The following is a 20,206-nucleotide window of genomic DNA, read 5'->3' on the forward strand; positions in this document are numbered from 1 at the left end:
AGCTACATCCTACCCACTGCTACCTTTTTCAACACCTTTATAAAGCTTGTTTATTTGGTCCTCACTATATTTATAAATTACGTTAGGAAATTACATCTTTGTGACTTTGTGTCATTTTGTGATGTGTTTTTCTGTCATGTTAGAGGGAATAATCCCTATAAGAGGCTACTAGAATACCAAAACCACTTTTGGATTTGATAATACCATGGGTGCATTAAAAGTTATAGAAAGCTGTTAAATGCACAATACTGACTTTTTGCGCAGAAAGCGTACTATTTGAAATCAGCTATGAGAAGCACTTAGGGCCAAGTTTAAAGAAGTACCACATGCAGACCTCCCACTTTCTTCTCATGGAGTCAACACTACTTTTGACAGGACTGTGCAATAAATAACACTCTGGGAGTATTTCCCATTAGGGACACTTGGGTGTGTTTCAGTATTCAGAATTCTTATTATGGCTTCATTATATAGGCGTGATTGTTCCTGTGGCAGGTCTCTACCTCCAGCCCCTTTAGTAAAGACCCAAAACCTCCAGCCTAAATCATAATATACTACCCATGTGAACAGGGCTCTCATACGAACAAAGACACTCATGGGCAGGAAAACTTTAAAATTACCTTCATGAAGCCAAGGACCAATGCCAGACAAGGTTTTGAAAAGATTGAATTATTTTTACTATTTAAAAAGAAATGCCATCATTTGTGTTTATATGAAGTATTTTTCAACTTTCTATCATATAGATTTTTCACATTTCTTTGAAAAATATCTCTTAAAAATTTTTTCTTCCTTGTTGCTGTTTTTCTGCAGTTTATATAAGTTAACTAGCATTTGTTTGCACATATGGAAAGCATTGATTCTTATATAGTGCTTTTCTGGATTCTTCAAATAATTGTTTAGTATTATTGTTGATTCTATAGTTTTCAGATATACTCTCATATGGTTTATAAGTATAAATTTCTTTTTAGTTCTCATTTGTTTTCTAATATCTAATTGCATTAGCTAATCCCTACAATACCATATTCCATAGCAATGGTGACTGTATTTTGCTTTGTTCTTGATGCTAATGGGGATTTTATCCATTAAATGAAATGTTGACTTCAGGACTTATATATTTAACCTTCCTTGAAAGGTCATAGATTGAGTATTGTTTTAGCTACGGCTTCTCTTGCTGTGATAAAATGCCATGACCCAAAGCAACTTATGGAGGAAAGGGTTTATTGTATCTTATGCTTCCACATCACAGTCTGTCATCAGAGGGAAGTCAGGGCAGAAATTCAAGGCAGGAACCTGGAGGCAGGCTAAAGTAGAGGCCATGGGGGAATACTGCTTACTGGCTTGTTCTCTATTCCTTGTGCCTGGGGATGCTACTACCCACAATGGGCTGGGCCTTCAAACATCAATCACCAGATAAGAAAATACCCGTAGGTTTGCCTATCAGCCAATCTTAGAGAAACATTTTCTCAGTTGAGATTCCTTCTTTCCAGATGATTATAGATTGTGCAAAGTTGACATGAAACTAGTCAATATAAGTGTAAAATAACCCTTGGTTATATTAAAGAAATTATTCTCAATTCTAATACTATTTTGGATGTTTTAAAAATAGGAAATGGCAATAAATTCACTTTAGTAATTTTCTTTAAAAAATGTTAGTGTCTGTGTTTGGAGGCCAGAGGAAAAATTGTTAAGATTGGTTCTCTTCTTCTCCTATGTGGTTCCTATGCATAAAGTCAGATCATCAGGCTTGATGGCCAGAGCCTGTACCCACTGAGGATCTTTTTGGCTTTTTCTTTCTTTTTTAATTTTAATTCGCTATTTTATTTATTTACATTTCAGATGTTATCCCCTTATTCCCTTTCCCTATCTACAACTCCCCCCCTCATTAATCCCCTATCCCATTCTTCCTCCTTTTTTGCTTTTATACTGTTTAAATTACATTCAAGTATTAAGGTCAGTTCTAGGTTGAGGAACTAGCAATACAATAGATGCAAATAGTCAAGGAACAAGCAAGACAATAAACCCAGATAATCAAAGAACATGCAGGACAATAAACAGAGTCCCGTGATCACTCCTATGATCAATTTTTCTAAGGGCTTATCAAGATAACCAAAATATCTGAGCCTGCTTCCCTATCCTAGCCCAAAGTCATTTTGATGCCTGAAGCCTACTTCTTTGTTCTAGCCAAAGATTTAGATTCCTGCCTGGAATTTCTTCTTTGTTCTAGCCTAGGATTTAGATTTCTGCCTAAAATTACTTTTTTGTTCCAGCCTAATGCCAGATTCCTACCTGCAGTCCATTTTCTTGTCCTTGTCCTATGTCAGATTCCTTCCAAACAGCCCATTTCCTTGTCATTGGCCAATGTCAGATTCCTGCCAGGCAGCTCCAAAAGCTCTCCACATCTCCCCTTTTTTATTATATAAACCAGACCGAGCTTGTCTTAGGTGGTTCTGACAAGAAAGCCTTCCTTACCCGTTGTAGAATATTCATTATCATAACCAATGCACTTATGTCTTAGGTTGGTAAGGCCCTGTGTAGAATCTTACCTGTCCTTGGCTTGCCAGCCTGTTAAATTAATAACTCTGTCTGAGGTCCATTTTCAGTTTCAAGTCATGTACTTTGGCTGCCAGCCTGTTGATGTAGAGATGGGAGTTAACACGATGGGCAGGAATAAAAGTATTCCTAGGACAAGAAGGGCTAGCCTGATCAAGCTATATATGTCATTCCTGAGGTTTGACTAAAATAGAAATACTGACCTCAGGCCATGGATAATTTTATTGGCATTCTGCTGCATCAAAGCTCAACAGAGCAGCATTCTTTAAATTCATAATCTCACTATGCAAAGTTAACACACCCAGAGAGGTGTTAGGATTATGCCAAATACCTACAGGTGTCTTTAAACTTTTTTCTAATTATAGTGACAATCATTGTAAATTTTAGAAGTAACACTACTCCAATGATATTTGTCATGACACTTGAGATGGCTCCTAACTCTTGAACTCTGAACCTCCTTCAGATAATTTAATAGGATATAGATAGGATATAGGTTAACAAAAATAGCTGTCTTAACTCCTTGTGTCAAACCTATTGCAGAAACAGTGGTGCCAGCAATTAATGAAATTAAAGCTGTTATACCAGCAATAATCAAGCCCACTACCCTCTTCTGCTTAAAGCCTAACTCACTTCTTTTAGCACTTTCAAGCTTTTTTCATAAAATTAAGGTTTTCTAATACTCAGGGCAGTAAGACAGAAAGCTGGTTGATAGACTCTGGTCACAGACATGCCAGGTTTCAACACACTAACACAATTAGAAAGTATACAGTCAATGCAACTTACAATAAATGCTGTAGAAGACTCAAAACTAATTTTAGCTTGACAATTAAAAGAGCCTTAAAACATGCATTAACCCTTGTTTGAAATCTAGATCCTGTCCCAACTTTATCTCTTGCTAAAGTAACATCATAGAGAACTGCAGCTAATTTCCAAATATGTCTCTGAAAATGTGCAGATCCAGCCTTCCAAATGAAGACTGTTATTTTCAATATTGGATTCATTTCTAGACTAGTATATGATTGAATCAGAATAACTGGTCACTAAGAAAAATACAAGAGACATTATAATTTCTCTTTTTGATTCTCTGTCCCACAAGGTCTAAAAACTTGAGGCAAGGTAGCTTGTCCCATCTGGGATATAGGCAAGCAAAAGTGGGTCAGGAACATATGTCCAATACAACTCCCCAGTCACCCTTGTCAGGGCACTCAGCAAGCTCACGGGTCAGCATCATTCTTTGTCTCAGCAACAGCATGTCTCACCAATCACTCTGGCAGCCACCATGCTCCTACAGCATCCTTCAGAAAAAACACAAACATGCTCTCTTCCCCATATTGGATACCTGGTCGAGATCATGCCATATGCCTGTAAGGGTGCCATAGACACTCAGCAGAAAGTTCCTTGGCATCCAAAAAAAAATTTTTTTTGCTCCCTCTAACACCATGGACAGGGTAATAAGCACAGGCTTATCAGTAGCAGTAGAACAAGGACAAAGGTGAGGCTACTATGCTAAAAGGGGGAGGGAACAGGGAGAGGGAAAGGAAGGAGAGGTAAAACCTAAGCCATAAAAGCTTTCCTATGGCCTTTATGTTATATTCTTAAAAAAAAAAAAAAACTTTTATTATTCTTATTATATCCCAACTGCAGTTTACCCTCCCTCCACTCCTCCCAGTCTCTCCCCCAACCTCTACCTCCCCTAGATCTACTCTTCCTCTGTTTCCCTTCAAAAAGAAAAAAGAGCAGACCTCCTAGGGATATCTATCAAACATGGCCTAGTAAGATACAATAAGACTGGGCATAAACCCTCATATCACAACTGGGCATGACAGTTCAGTAGGACCTCTGTAGTGATTTGTATATGCTTGGCCCAGGGAGTGGCACTATTAGAAAGTGCAACCCTATAGGGGTAGGTGTGGCCTTGTTGGGGTAGGTGTGTCACTGTGGGTGTGGGTTTTAAGACCCTCATCTTAGCTGCCTGAAGTCAATATTCTGCTAGCAGCTTCCAGATGAAGATGGAGAATTCTCAGCTGCTCTTGCACCACGCCTGCCTGGATGCTGCCCATGCTCCCATCTTGATGATAATAGACTAAGCCTCTGAACCTGTAAGCCAGCCCCAAATATATGCTGTCCTTTATAAGACTTGCTTTGGTCATGGTGTCTGTTCACAGCAGTAAGACCCTAACTAAGACAACCTCCAAAAGGGGTCTCAAAAGCAGGCAAAACATTCAGGTACACCCACTCCCATTGTAGAAAGACCTACAAGGAAACCAAGCTATGCAATCAATCATAAGGTATATGCAAAGGACCTACCCTAGTTCAGACTCACAGAGTCCATTTGTCAGTTTAGTTTCTGTGAGCTCCTATGAGCCCTGTTTAGTTGATTCTGTATGCCCCATTTTCCTGGTGTTCTTGACCTCTCTGATTCCTATAGTTCCTTTTCCTCTTTTGCAGGGTTCCCCTGGCTCCCACTAGTGTTTGGCTGTGGGTCTCTGCATCTTCTCCCATCAGTTGCTGGATGATGCCCTTCTTTTGACAATAGGGCTAGGCACCAATCTATGAGTATAACAGAATATCATTAGGAATCATTTCATTGACTTTTTGGCAGTTGGGTTTAGTTCTATCCTAGGTCTCCAGGCTACCCTGCCTCTGGCTCCTGTACACCCACACAGTGTTAAGCACTGGCTCTCTCATAGCATGGGCCTCAAGTTGGGACAGCCATTGGTTGACCAGTCCCACAAAGTCTGCACCACCATTACCCTAGCATATATTGCAGGCAGGACAGTTTATAGGTGGAAAGTTCTATGGCTGGATTGATGTCTCAGTCCCACTGCTAGGTGCCTTGCCTGGTTATAGAAGACGGCCTGTTTACACTCTATATCCCCCATTACTAGGTGTCTTAGTTAGGGTTTCCATTGCTGTGAAGAGATACCATGACCAAGGGAACTCTGGTAAAGGACAATATTTAATTGGACCTAGCTTACAGGTTTAAAGGTTTAAAGGTTCAATCCATTATCATCATGGTGGGAAGCATGGCTGCATCCAAGCAGGCATGGTGCTGGAGGAGCTGAGAGTTCTACCTCTTGTTCCAAAGGCAGACAGAAGACTGACTCACAGGCAGCTAGGAGGAAGTTCTCAAAGCCCACAGTGACACACTTCCTCCAACAAGGTCACACCGACTTATAGTGCTACTCCCTGGGCCATGCATATTTAAGCCACCACACTAGGAAACATTGCTAGGGTCACTCTCATAAATCCCAGGGAGTTTCTACCTCACTGATTTCTGTATAACTCCTCAAAAGCCCCCCCCCCCAATTCCAATAATCTCTCCCGGTACTTTCTTTTTCCGTCTCCCCACTTCCCCTGTACTCCTGCTTGATCCCACTTGCTCTCATCACCATCTGCCCCCAGTCCACCCACAAAGTCTATTAGATTTCCCCTTGCCAGGGAGGTCCATTGAGCCCTTCTTTTTACTTTTTACTTAGCCTGTCTGAGTTTGTGGATTATAGCATGATTGTCTTTTAATTACCAGGTAATTCCACCTATAAATGAGTCCTTTCTCATTGGGTCTTTCTGGGTCTAGTTTACTTCACTCAGTGATTTTTCTCTAGCTCCATCCATTTGCCTGCAAATCTTATCATTTCATTTTTAACAGCTGAATAATATTCCACTATGTAAATGTACCACATTTTCTTTATCCCTTCTTCTGTTGAAGGACAACTAGGTTGTTCCGGGTTTCTGGCTATTATGAATAAGGCTGCTATGAGTATAGTAACGCACATGTCCCTGTGGTAGGATGAAGCATCCTTTGGGTATATGCCCAAGGATGGTATAGCTGGATCTTGAGGTAGATCAGTTCCCAGTTTTCTGAGGAACCACCATGTTGATTCCATAGTGGTTGTACAAGTTTGCACTCCTACCAGCAATGAAGGAGTGTTCCCTTATTCCACATCCTTGCCAGCATGAGCTGTCACTTGTATTTTGTTGATATTGGCCAATTCTGACAGGTGAAGGTTGGAATCTCAGAGTTGTTTTAATTTGCATTTCTGTGATGGCTAAGGATGTTGAATATTTCTTTGTGAGTATTTATCAACCATTAGAGATTCCTTTGTTGAGAACTCTTTGTCTAACTCTATACTGCATTTTTTTTTTTTTTTTTTTTTTGGTTTTTCAAGATAGGGTTTCTCTGTATAGCCCTGGCTGTCCTAGAACTCACTCTGTAGACCAGTCTGGCCTTGAACTCAGAAATCCTCCTGCCTCTGCCTCCCAAGTGCTGGGATTAAAGGCGTGCGCCACCACTGCGTGGCATAATACTGCATTTTTAAATTGGTTATTTGGTTTGTTGGTGTCTAACTTCTTGAGTTCTTTATATATTTTGGATATTATCCCTCTGTCAGATGTAAGGTTAGTGACGGTCTTTTGCCATTTTGTCCTATTGACAGTGTCCTTTGCCTTATAAAAGCTTTTCAGTTTCATGAGGTCCCATTTATCAATGTTGATCTTAGAGCCTGAGTCATTGCTGTTCTGCTCAAGAAATTATCTCCTGTACCAATGTGTTCAAGACTATTTCCTACTTTCCTTTCTATCAGATTTAGTATACCTGGTTTTACATTGAGGTTTTGATCCTCTTGGACTTGAGTTTTGTGAAGGGTGATACAGATCTATTTGCATTCTTCTACATGCTAACATCCAATTAGACCAATGCCATTTTTACCAATGCCATCTGCTGAGGAGGCTTTTCCATTGTGTATTTCTGGCTTCTTTATCCAAAATCAAGTGTCCATAAGTATGGATTTATGTCTGATCTTCAGTTTGATTCCATTGCTCAACCTGTCTCTTTTTATGCCAGTAACATGCAATTTTATTTCAGTAGCTCTGTAGTAAAGTCTGAAATCAAGGATGCTATTATCTACAAATGCTCTTTTATTGTTTTAGCTACTCTGGGTTTTTTGTTTGTTTGTTTTTCTATATGAAGTTGAATGTTGACCTTTCAAGGTCTGTAAAGACTTGTGATACAATTTTGATGGGGCTTACATTGAATATGTAAATTGTTTTTGGTAGGATCGCCATTTTTACTGTGTTAATCCTACATATCCATGAGCATGGGAGATCATTCCATCTTCTGTATCTTCTTCAATTTTTTTTAAGACTTGAAGTTCTTGTCATACAGATCTTTCTCTTGCTTGGTTAGAGGTGCTCCAAGATATTTTATATTATTTGTAGCTATTGTAAAGGGTGTTCTTTCCCTGATTTCTTTTTTAATGTTCTTCATAAAACAAGTTTATTTCTGCAGAGAAGGTGTCTTATGTTTACATCCAGGGAAGAAGCAGAAAGAAACTCCCTCTCTCAGAACTAGGTCCCTGAGTCCCCAGCAGCACGTTGTGTTTTAACCATCTTTACTGGGAACCAAAGAGGTTGGGATCATGAAGAGTCAAGCTAGTTACCAGCTCTTCAATGTTACCCAGGCTCCAAGGTGGACATGACAACAGATTTTCAGGGCCAAAAGACCTGCTGTGACACCTTAGGGTAAGGGAATAGAGGGGGAAGGAAAGTGGTCCAGCTTGAGGTTTGCAAGAGCAAACCCCAGAAGACCAGGAATTTATGAACCTCCTCCCACCCCCAAGCCTATAGCCTATTTCTGATTCCTTGAAGGAGTTTGACCCACCCAGCTTAATTGTTTTGGGGACTCAGTTGCAAAGTTCCCACCCACTCCTTCATCCTTATGGGGTCTGATTGAGGGTAAGCAAAAGATACAGTCTGATACTGGGGCAGCTGAAGCAAGGCCTGACGCAGTGTGACATCCTTTGCTACCTGCTGGTTTTCTTTAGCTACCTGCTACTTGCCAGAAAGGAACCAGGCATCTTGACCTCTCAGGGATAAATTCTCCAGAGAGGCTGCACAGATAGCACATGTACGGCCCTAGCACCTTGCACCCTGCCAACGTCCTCAAAATGGTACCATGCAGCTGCTTTGCCCTGCATGTGGGCCTGCAGCTCCAGAAGTTCTATGATCAGACTCTGGTTGGCCACAGGATGTCAGAAAACTTCTTGGTTGTCTAGCACCGGTCAGACGGAGGTCACTCACATCAATGGCCCCTGGGGGGAGGATGGCGGAGAAGGTGCCTCTAAACAGTAGACAGTTCCTTCTGGGCTCCATAGATCTAGTACTTGAGTCTGGATATTATCGAGGTTTTAAAGAAACCTACATGGGCCTTCAAGGCATCATTTCCCCTGGTGTTCCTGGAGCAGCCATTTCTTTCTCGGTCCATTTATCATTTGTGAGTAGGAGGGCTACTGATTGTTTTTCTTTTTGAGTTAGTCTTGTATCCAGCCACTTTGCTAAAGGTGTTTATCAGCAGTAGGAGTTCCCTGGTAAAATTTTATTATCCACCATCACTCATGTATCTTATTATAATGTTTAGTGTTATTTATACCATACTATCATATCATCTGCAAATAAAAGATACTTTGCCTTCTTCCTTTCCAATTTATATCCCTTTGATCTTCTTTAGTTATCTTATAACTCCTGCTAGAACTTCAATTACTGTACTGAATAGATATAGAAAGAATGGACAACCTTGTCTTGTTCCTGATTTTAGTGGGATAGGTCTGAGTTTCTCTCTGTTTAATATGCTTTTGGCTATCAGCTTGCTGTAAATTGCCTTTCTTATGTTTAGGTATGTCCATTGTATCCATAATCTCTCCAAGATTTTCATCATGAAGGAGTGTTGAATTTTGTCAAAGGTTTTTTCAGCATCTAATGAGATGATCATGTGGGGGTTTTTTTGTTTCAGTTTGTTTATATGGTAGATTACATTGACTGATTTTCATATGTTGAACCATCCCTACATCTCTGTGAGGAAACATCTCAAGTATGACTGTTGTGCATGATCTTCTTGATGTGTTTTGGATTTGGTTTGCAAGTATTTTAATGATTAATTTTGCATCTATGCTCATAAGAAAAAATTGGTCTGTAATTCTCTTTCTTTGTTAAGTCTTTGTATGGTTTGGTATCAAGGTAACTGTGGCCTCATAAAATGAAATGGTCAATGTTTCTTCTCTTTTGTGGAATAATTTGAGGAGTATTGGCAGTAACTCTTTTATAAAGTCTGGTAGAATTGTGCTCCAAAACATCTGACCCTGAGTTTTTTGTTTTTTTTTTTTTTTTTTTTTTTGCAAGGGGTGGAGGACTTTTAATGACTGCTTCTATTTCCTTGGGGGTTATAGGTCTATTTAAATTCTTTATCTGACCTTGATTTTACTGCAATAAATAGTGTCTATTGAGAAAATTATACATTTCTTGTAGATTTTCCAAGTTTGTGGGGTACAGGTTTTTAAAGTATGACATAATGATTCTTTGAATTTCCTCAGTGTCTGCTGTATGTCCCCCTTTTCATTTCTGATTTTGTTAATTTGGATATTTTTTTTCTCTGTTTTTTAGTGAGCTTGACTAAGGGTTTGTCTATCCTGTTGATTTTTCTCAAAGAACCAACTCTTTGCTTCATTGATTCTTTCAATTGTTCTCTGTTTTTTATGTTGATTTCAGTTTTCAGTCTAATTATTTCCTGCCATCTACTCCTCTTGGGTAAACTTGTTTATTTTTATTATAGAGCTTTTATATATGCTGTTTAAGTCCCTAGTATGAAGTCTCTCCAATTTCTTTATGTAGGCACTTAGGGCTATGAAATTTTCTCATAGCACCACTTTCATTGTGTCCCATATATTTGGGTATGTTGGGTATTCTTTTTCATTGAATACTAGGAAGTCTTTAATTTCTTTATATCTGACTTGACCCAGTAGTTATTCAGTAGAATGTTGCTCAGTTTCTGTGAGTTTGTAGGCTTTCTGTTGTTGAAATGCAGTTTTAGCCGGGCAGTGGTGGCGCACACCTTTAATCTCAGCACTTGGGAGGCAGAGGCAGGCAGATTTCTGAGTTCAAGGCCAGCCTGGTCTTCAGAGTGAGTTCCAGGACAGCCAGGGCTACACAGAGAAACCCTGTCTCGAAAAACAAAACAAAACAAAACAAAAACCAAGAAAGAAATCCAGTTTTAGCCCATAGAGGCCTGATAAGATGCAGGGGGTTATTTCAATTGCATTGTGTCTGTTGAGGCTTCTTTTGTATTTGTGGTTGCTATTGGAGAAGGTTCTGTGAGATTCTGAGAATGAATATTTTTTGTGTTTGTGTAAAATGTTCTGTAGATATTTGTTAGGTACATTTGGTTCATAACATCTCTTAACTCCAGTATTTTTCTGTTAAGTTTTTGACTAGATGACTTATCCATTAGTGAGAGTGGGGTATTGAAGTCTTCCACTATCAATGTGTGAGTCCATGTATCATTTAAGCTTTAATAGTGTTTCCTTTGCAAATGTATCAGTGCTCTTGCATTTGTGGCACAGATGTTAATCATTGAAGAATCATCTTGGTGGATTTTTCCTTTGATGAGTATGAAATGTCCTTTTCTGGCCCTTTTGATTAATTTTGTTTTGAAGTCTCTTTTGTTAGCCATTTGTATGACTTCATTTACCTGTAGCATGAAATATTAAAAAGCAATCCATGCTACTGCTTGCAAGGCACTGTCTGTTCTCAGCCCAGCAGACTCTCAGACTCAGAGCTCCAAAATCTCTCCGAGACCAAGCTCAGTAAGTTCCCATGATGGGCCGCTGTCACTCATGCCACACGCTTCCAAATTCCTGTGGATAGCTGGGGCATCCTGCTACAGTACCTTTCTATGGAACCCAGCTGAGTCACTGTGTGAAGGAAAACACCACACAATCTTATTTTAAAATCATTAGGTAACACAATCACTGGGCACAGCAACTAGCATCCTAATTTGTAAGCTATTCTAAGTTATAAATCCTCCTGTAGTGAATCCCAGCGGATCTGCCACCTGAACCAGCTGAACCAGGGTCCCCCGCTACCTACATTTTGCCTCCATGATCTCTTCTGTCCAAAATTGGGGGAGGAAGAGAGAGAGAGAGAGAGAGAGAGAGAGAGAGAGAGAGAGAGAGAGAGAGAGAGAGAGAGTCCATCCCTTCTTTTGGTTTTGTTAGTGTAAGATTATTTATACCTGTGTTTTCCTGGATGTAGTTAACCTCCTTGGTTTGGAGTTTTTCTTCTAGTGTAGGGCTGGATTTGTGGATAGTTTAAATTTGACTTTGTCATGGAATATCTATTTTCTTCATCTATTTTACTGGGTATAGTAGTCTTGGCAGACACCTGTGGTCTCTTAGAATTTGCAAGACATCTGCCCAGGCCTTTCTGGTTTTTAAAGTCTGTTGAGAAGTTGGGCGTAATTCTAATAGGTCTGCATTTGTATGTTACTTGGCTTTTTTCCCTTTCAGCTTTTAATATTCTTTCTTTGTTCTGGGAGAAGCACCTAAAGAAATGTTCAACTTTAGTCTTCAGATAAATGCAAATCAAAACAACCTGAGATTCTACCTCACACCAGTCAGGATTGGCTAAGATCAAAAACTCAGGTGACAGCAGATACTGGCAAGGATGTGGAGAAAGAGGAACACTCCTCCATTGTTGGTGGGATTGCAGACTGGTACAACCACTATGGAAAGCAGTCTGGCAGTTCCTCAGAAAATTGGACATAGCATTATCTGAGGACCCAGCTATACCACTCCTGGGCATATACCTAAAAGATGCTCCAACATACAATAGGGACACATGTTCCACTATGTTCATAGCATCTTTATTTATAATAGCCAGAAGCTGGAAAGAACCTAGATGTCCTTCAACAGAGGAATGGATATAGAAAATGTGATACACTTACACAATGGGGTACTAATCAGCTATTAAAAACAATGAATTCATGAAATTCTTAGGCAAATGGATGGAACTAGAAAATATCATCCTGAGTGATATAACCCAATCATAAAGAACACACATGGTATTCACTCACTGATAATTAGATATAAGCCCAGAAGCTCACAATCCCTAAGATACAATGCATAGACCACATGAAGCTCAAGAAGAAGAAGGAAGACCAAAGTGTGGGTGCTTTGGTCTTTCTTAGAAGGAGTAACAAAATACTCAACCAGAACTCCCAGGGTCTAAACCTCCAGCCTGGAAACACAGAGGGAGGGACTCATGGCTCCACCTGTATAGGTAGTTGAGGATGGTCTTGTCAGGCATCATTGGAAGAGGAGGGTCTTGGTCCCTGAAAGTCTGGATGCCATAGTGTTCGGGAATTTGAGGGAATGTGCCAGCATTTCCTCAGGAGTTCTGGGAACCAGTGAGGTCTCTAGTAGAGTAGGGGCTTCCACTAGAGTTGTGGGCTGTTGTATGGTGTACTATATCATTGTTGTATAGAGCCCTCTTAGCTTTAAGGAAGTGTCAGAGGTTTGAGGGATTCTGGGCCTATGCTGTATTCTTTATGTTGATTATATCTTTGTGTGTTTGCTGCAAACCTGTGAGTGTTATTCCAAACTTACATTTGGTTTGGTCTCTTATTATATTTAATGCATTTTTGAGAGAGAGAGAGAGAGAGAGAGAGAGAGAGAGAGAGAGAGAGAGAGAGAGAGAGAGAGAGAAACAGCACCTAAACATAGAGGTGAGAAGACTAAGAAACACAGAGACAGAGACAGAACCACTACCTAAGCATACAGATAAGAAGACAACTTATGAAAGACAGTCCTCTACTTCCACCAATCTCAGGGTAGGTACTGAGCTTGAACTCAAATTGCTAGTCTTAGTTGCAAGGGTCTTTATTTATTGAGCCATTTTACTGGTCCTCTTATTCATTTTGTATGTTTATTTCTGTGAAAGGATGAGAGCTTAGAGTTGCCTACTTTGCCACTTTGCTGTCATCATTGTGGGGTGAATTTTTTGTCACCTGGAATGCTTTTGGAGGTGATTGGTGCTGCAGATTGAACTTAGGGTTCTACTTTTCAGCTAAATCCTTAGTCTAGTCACAAAATATCTTCTCATTTTCCATTGTTTTTAACAAGTTTTGAGTGGATTTCCACTGTTTGTGTTGCTTTGTTCTAAGGATAACCTGGTGTTCAAGTGGCCTACATGATGCCTCTTAGTTCAAGATCTGGCAGTGGGGTATGATGCAGCAGCTTGAGGAGATGCCTTTTGCTATGGGCACTACTGAGAAGTATTTTGTATACTCTGACTTGGTTTTATTATATCCTATTCTTAGTCTTATATTCACTATTTTTCTTGTTGCTATAACAACATACCTAACAAAAACAGCTTAATAGAGTAAGGCTTTATTTTGCCTCATAGTTTCAGAGTTTCTCAGGCCACAGTGGAGTTTATTGAAGTATGAGTGTGTGGTGGAGGTAGCCAGATAAGGAAGCAGAGAACAACAGGCCAAATTCAAAACCAGAAACAGATTTAATCTTGAGAACTCCATCTCTTTTTTTTTTTTTCTTTCTTTTCTTGGATATTTTATTTATTTACATTTCAGATGTTATCCCCTTTACCCATCTCCCCCAGAAGCCCCCTATCCCATCTCCTCTCCTTCTGCTTCTATGAGGTTGTGCCCCCAGCCACCCACCCACTCCTACCTCCCAGCCCTCGAATTGCCCCACACTGGGGCATCCAGCCTTCACAGGACCAAGGAGCTCCTCTCCCACCAATGCCTAAAAAGGCTATCCTACCTTACATATACAGCTGGAGCCATGGGTCCCTCCCTATGTGCTCCCAGGCTGGTGGTTTTAGACCCTGAGAGCTCTGGTTGGTTGGTATTGTTGTTCTCCCCATGGGGCCTCAAACCCTTTCAGCTCCTTCAGTCTTCTCTCTAACTTCTCCATTGGGAACCCCTTGATCAGATCAATGGTTAGCTGTGAGCATCCTCCTCTGTATATTTCAGGCTCTGGCAGAGCCTCTCAGGGAGACAGCTATATCAGGCTCCTGTCAGCGTGCACTTCCTGGCATCCACAACAGCCTCTGACTTTGACTGCACATGGGATGGATGCCTGTACTTCAGTCTCTACTCCATACTTTGTTTTCGTATTTGTTCCCATGAGTATTTTGTTCCTCTATCTAAGATGGACCAAATCACCCACACTTTGGTCACACTTTCTTCTTGAGCTTCATGTGGTCTGTTAGTTGTATCTTGGGTATTTCAAGCTTTTGGACTAATACCCACTTATCTGTGAGTGCATACCATGTGTGTTCTTTTGTGATTGGGTTACTGCAGTCAGGGTGATATATTCTAGTTCCATCCATTTGCCTAAGAATTTCTTGAATTCATTGTTTTTAATAGCTGAGTAATAAATACTCCATTGTATAAATGTACCACATTTTCTGTATCTATTCCTCTGTTGAAGGACATCTTGGTTCTTTCCAGCTTCTGGCTATTATAAATAAGGCTGCTATGAACATAGTGGAGCATGTGTCCTTGTTATACGTTGGAGCATTTTCTGGGTATATGCCCAGGAGTGGTATAGCTGGGTCCTCAAGTAATACTATGTCTAATTATCTGACTGATTTCCAGAGTGATTGTACCAGCTTGCAATCCCACCAAAAAGGGAGGAGTGTTCCACTTTGTCCACATTCTCACCAACATCTGCTGTCATCTGAGTTTTTGATCTTAGCCATTCTGACTGATGTGAGGTGGAATCTCAGGGTTCTTTTGATTTTCATTTCCCTGATGACTAAGGATGTAGAAAATTTCTTTAGGTGCTTCTCCAACATTAAATATTCCTCATTTGAGAATTCTTTGTTTGGCTCTATACCCCATTTCTTAATACGGTCATTTGATTGTCAGGAGTCTAATTTCTTGAGTTCTTTGTATATATTAAATATTGTCCCTCTATTGAATGTAGGATTGGTAAAGATCTTTCCCCAATCTGTTGGTTGTCATTTTTGTCCTACTGATAGTGTCCTTTGCCTTACAGAAGGTTTGCAATTTTATGAGGTCCCATTTGTCAATTCTTGATCTTAGAGCATAAGCCATTGGTGTTCTGTTCAGGAACTTTTCCCCTGTGCACAAGTATTCAAGGCTCTTCCCTACTTTCTCTCCTGTTGGTTTCAGTGTACCTGGTTTTATTGGAGGTCCTTGTTCCACTTGGACTTGAGAGTTTTACAAGCAGATAAGGCTGGATCAATTTGTATTATTCGACATGCTGACCTCAAATTAAACCAGCACCATTTGTTGAAAATGCTGTCCTTTTCCCACTGGATGGTTTTAGCTCCTTTGTCAAATATCAAGTGACCATAGGTGTGTAGGTTCATGTTCTGTGTCTTCAATTCTATTCCATTGATCTTCCTGCCTGTCTCTGTACCAATACCATGTAATTTTTATCATTATTGCTTTGTAGTACAGCTTGAGGTCAAGGACAGTGATTACCCCAGAATTTCTTTTATTATTGAAGATAGTTTTCACTATCCTGGGTTTTTGTTATTCCAAATAAATTTGAGAATTGCTCTTTCTATCTCTATGAAGAATTGAGTTGGATTTTGATGGGGATTGCATTGAATCTGTAGATTGTTTTTGACAAGATGGTCATTTTTACTATATTAATCCTGCCAATTCATGAGCATGGGAGATCTTTCCACCTTTTGAGATCTTCAGTTTTTTTTCTTCAGAGACTTGAAGTTCTTGTCATACAGATCTTTTACTTGCTTGGTTAGATTCGCACCAAGGTATTTCATATTATTGTGAAAGGTGTCATTTCCCTAATTTCTTTCTCAGCCTGTTTCTCCTTTGAGTAGAAGAAGGCTACTGATTTATTTGAATTAATTTTATATCCAGCCACTTTGCTGAAGTTGTTTATCAGGTTTAGGATTTCTCTGGTGAAAGTTTTGGGGTCACTTAAGTATACTATCCTATCATCTGCAAATAGTGATATTTTGGCTTCTTCCTTTCCTATCTGTATCCCTTTGACTTCCACTTGTTGTCTAATTGCTAAGACTAGAACTTCCAATACTAGATTGAATAGGTAGGGTGAGAGTGGGCAGCCTTGTCTAGTCCCTCATCTTAGTGGGATTGCTTCAAGTTTCTCTCCATTTAGTTTGATGTTGGTTACTGGCTTGCTGTATATTGCTTTTACTATATTTAGGTATGGGCCTTGAATTCCTGATCTTTCCAAGACTTTTAACATGAAGGGATGTTGAATTTTGTCAAATGCTTTCTCAGCATCTAGTGAGATGATCATGTGGTTTTTTTCTTTGAGTTTATTTATGTAGTGGATTACATTGATAGATTTCCATATATTGAACCATCCCTGCATTCCTGGGATAAAGCCTACTTGATCATGATGGATGATTGCTTTGATGTGTTGTTGGATTCGGTTTTCAAGAATTTTATTGAGTATTTGTGCATCGATATTCATAAGGGAAAATGGTCTGAAGTTCTCTTTCTTTGTTGTGTCTTTGTGTGGTATAGGTATGAGTGTAATTGTAGCTTAATAGAACAAATTGGGTAGTGTTCCTTCTGTTTCTATTCTGGGCAATAGTTTAAAGAAAATTGGTATTAGGTCTTCCTTGAATGTCTGATAGAATTCTGCACTAAAACCATCTGGTCCTGGGCTTTTTTTGGTGGGGAGACTTTTAATGACTGCTACTATTTCTTTAGGGGTTATGGGACTATTTAGATGCTTTATCTGCTCCTGATTTAGCTTTGATTCCTAGTATCTGTCTAGAAAATTGTCCATTTCATCCAGTTGTTCCAGTTTTGTTGAGTATAGGCTTTTGTAGTAGGATCTGATGATTTTTTGAATTTCCTCAGTTTCTGTTGTTATGTCATTCTTTTCAGTACTGATGTTATTAATTTGAATACTGTCTCTCTGCCCTGTGGTTAGTCTGGCAAAGTGTTTATCTATCTTGTTGATTTTCTCAAAGAACCAGCTCCTCGTTTTCTTGATACTTTGTATAGTTCTTTTTGTTTCTACTTGGCTGGTTTCAGCCCTGAGTTTGATTATTTCCTGCCATCTACTCCTCTTGGGTGTATTTGCTTCTTTTTGTTTTAGAGCTTTCAGGTTCTGCTGCTAGTGTATGCTCTCTCTAGTTTCTTTTTAGAGGCACTCAGAACTATGAGTTTTCCTTTTAGCACTGCTTTCATTGTGTCCTATAAGTTTTGGTATGATGAGCCTTCATTTTCATTAAATTCTAAAAAGTCTTTAATTTCTTTATTTCGTCCTTGACCAAGTTATCATTGAGTATAGCACTGTTCCGTTTTCACGTGTATGTGGGCTTTCTGTTATTTTTGTCATTATTGAAAACCAGCCTTAGTCCATGGTGATCTGATAGGATGTGTGTGATTATTTCAATCTGTTAATGCCTGTTTTATGACCAATTATATTATCTATTTTGGAGAAGGTACCATGAGGTACTGAAAAGAAGGTATATTCTTTTGTTTTAGGATTAAATGTTCTACAGATATCTGTTAAATACATTTGCTTCAAAACTTCTTTTCATGTTACTGTGTCTCTGTTTAGTTTCTGTTTCCATGATCTGTCTTTCTCAGAGTCGGGTGTTGAAGTCTCCCACTATTATAGTATTATTGTGTAAGGGGCAATGCTGCTTTGGGCTTTAGTAAAGTTTCTTTTATGAATGTGGGTGCCCTTGCATTTGAGAGTTCATCTTGGTAGATTTTTCCTTTGATGAGTATCAAGTGTCCTTTCTTATCTTTTTTGATAGCTTTTGGTTGAAAGTCGATTTTATTTGATATTAGAATTGCTACTCTAGCTTATTTCTTGGGACCATTTACTTGGAAAATTGTTTTCCCTGCCTTTTACTCTGAAGTAGTGTGTATGTCTTTGTCACTGAGGTGCATTTTCTGTATGCAGCAAAATGCTGGGTCCTGTTTTCATATCCAGTCTGTTAATCTACTTCTTTTTTCTGGGGAATTGTGTCTATTGATTTTAAGAGATATTAAGGAGACGTGATTGTTGCTTCCTGTTATTTTTGTTGTTAGAGGTGGAATTATGTTTGTGTGGCTATCTTCTTTTAGGTTCGTTGAAAGGAGACTACTTTCCTGCTTTTTCTAGGTTGTAGTTTCCCTCCTTGTGTTGGAGTTTTTCATCTATTACCCTTTGTAGGGCTGGATTTGTGGAAAGATATTGTGTAAATTTGGTTTTGTCATGGAATATCTTGGTTTTTCTATCTATGTTAATTGAGAGTTTTGCTGGATATAGTAGTCTGGGCTGGCATTTGTGTTCTGTTAGTGTCTGTATGACATCTGCTCAGGATCTTCTAGCTTTCATAATCTGTGGTGAGAAGTCTGGTGTAATTCTTATAGGTCTGCCTTCATATGTTACTTGATCTTTTCCCCTTACCGCTTTTAATATTCATTGTTTTGTGCATTTGATGTTTTGATTATTATGTGACAGGAAAATTTTTTTCTGATTCAGTCTATTTGGAGTTCTTTTGGCTTCTTATATGGTAATGGGCATCTCTTTCTTTAGGTTAGGGAAGTTTTCTTCTGTAATTTCATTGAAGATATTTACTGGAACTTTAAGTTGGGAATCTTCACTCTCATCTATACCTATTATCCTTAGGTTTGGTCTTCTCATTGTGTCCTGGATTTCCTAGATGTTTTCCTAGATGATTAGGAGCTTTTTGTATTTTTCATTTTCTTTGACAGTTGTGTCAATGTTTTCTATGGTATCTTCTGCACCTGAGATTCTCTCTCCTATCTCTTGTGTTTTGTTGGTGATGCTTGCATCTATGACCCCTGATCTCTTTCCTAGGTTTTCTATCTTCATGGTAGTCTCCCTTTGTGATTTCTTTTTTTTTTTTCTACTTCCATTTTTAGATCCTGGATGGTTTTATTTAATTCCTTCACCTGTCACCATGTTTTCCTGTCATTCTTTAAGGGATTTTTGTGTTTTCTTTTTAAGAGCTTCTACCTGTTTACCTGTGTTCTCATGTATTTCTTTAAGTGAATTATTTATGTCCTTCTTAAAGTCCTTTATCATCATGAGAAGTGATTTTAAATCTGAAATCCTGCTTTTCTGGTGTGATGGGGTGTTCAGGACTTGCTATGGTGGTAGAACTGGGTTCTGGTGATGCCAGGTAACCTTAGTTTCTGTTGCTTAAGTTCTTGTGCTTTCCTTTCACAATCTGGTTATCTCTAGTGCTAAGTGCACTCACTGTCTCTGACTGGAGCCTGTCTCTCCTGTTATCTTGCTGTGTCAGAACTCCTCAGAGTCCAGATATATCTGTGATCCTGTGATCCTGTGATCCTGTGATCCTGAGATCCTGAGATCCTGAGATCCTGAGATCCTGGGATCCTGGGATCCTGGGATCCTGGGTGGAAGAGCTCCTGGGACTCAGGCTGCTTCTGGGTTCCTGAAATCCAATGATCCTTGTTGTGTTAGAGCTCCTGGGAGTTCGACTTCCTCAACTTTTCTGAGTGCAGTGGATCCTCTGCTGCTCTGAGTGCAGTGGTTCCTCCACAGCTCTGAGTACAGTGCTTTCTCTAGGATGGGTCAGGATATGGTGCCTTCAAGGGAGCAGACCAATTAGGAGTCTGCCCCAGCCATAAGGACCAAAGGAGGGGCAGAAGGTGAGGGTGGGGTTTTGGTGGGTGATGGGTCCTGAGTGCCCCAGACTTCCAGCTACAACTCTGTGGCTTCAGGTTGTTGGGGAGGATTCTTAACAGCTGCTCTGAGTACAGTGGTTCCTCTAGGATATGTCAGGATATGGTGTCTTCATGGGAGCAGACCAACTAGGAGTCTGCCCCAGCAAAAAAAGAGAATTC

At 39.6% G+C, this 20,206-nt stretch overlaps 1 protein-coding gene and 1 pseudogene across 2 annotated transcripts in view; one reads left to right on the forward strand and one right to left on the reverse strand.

Moving 5' to 3' along the window:
* LOC117695479 (uncharacterized) overlaps window positions 1-20,206 on the forward strand; it is a 64,539-nt gene that overhangs the window by 31,522 nt on the left and 12,811 nt on the right. The window lies entirely within an intron of this gene.
* Window positions 8,262-8,697, reverse strand: LOC117695480 (ran guanine nucleotide release factor pseudogene; annotated as a pseudogene).

This window comes from Arvicanthis niloticus, chromosome X (assembly GCF_011762505.2).
Source record: "Arvicanthis niloticus isolate mArvNil1 chromosome X, mArvNil1.pat.X, whole genome shotgun sequence".
Classification (NCBI taxonomy): Eukaryota; Metazoa; Chordata; class Mammalia; order Rodentia; family Muridae; genus Arvicanthis; species Arvicanthis niloticus.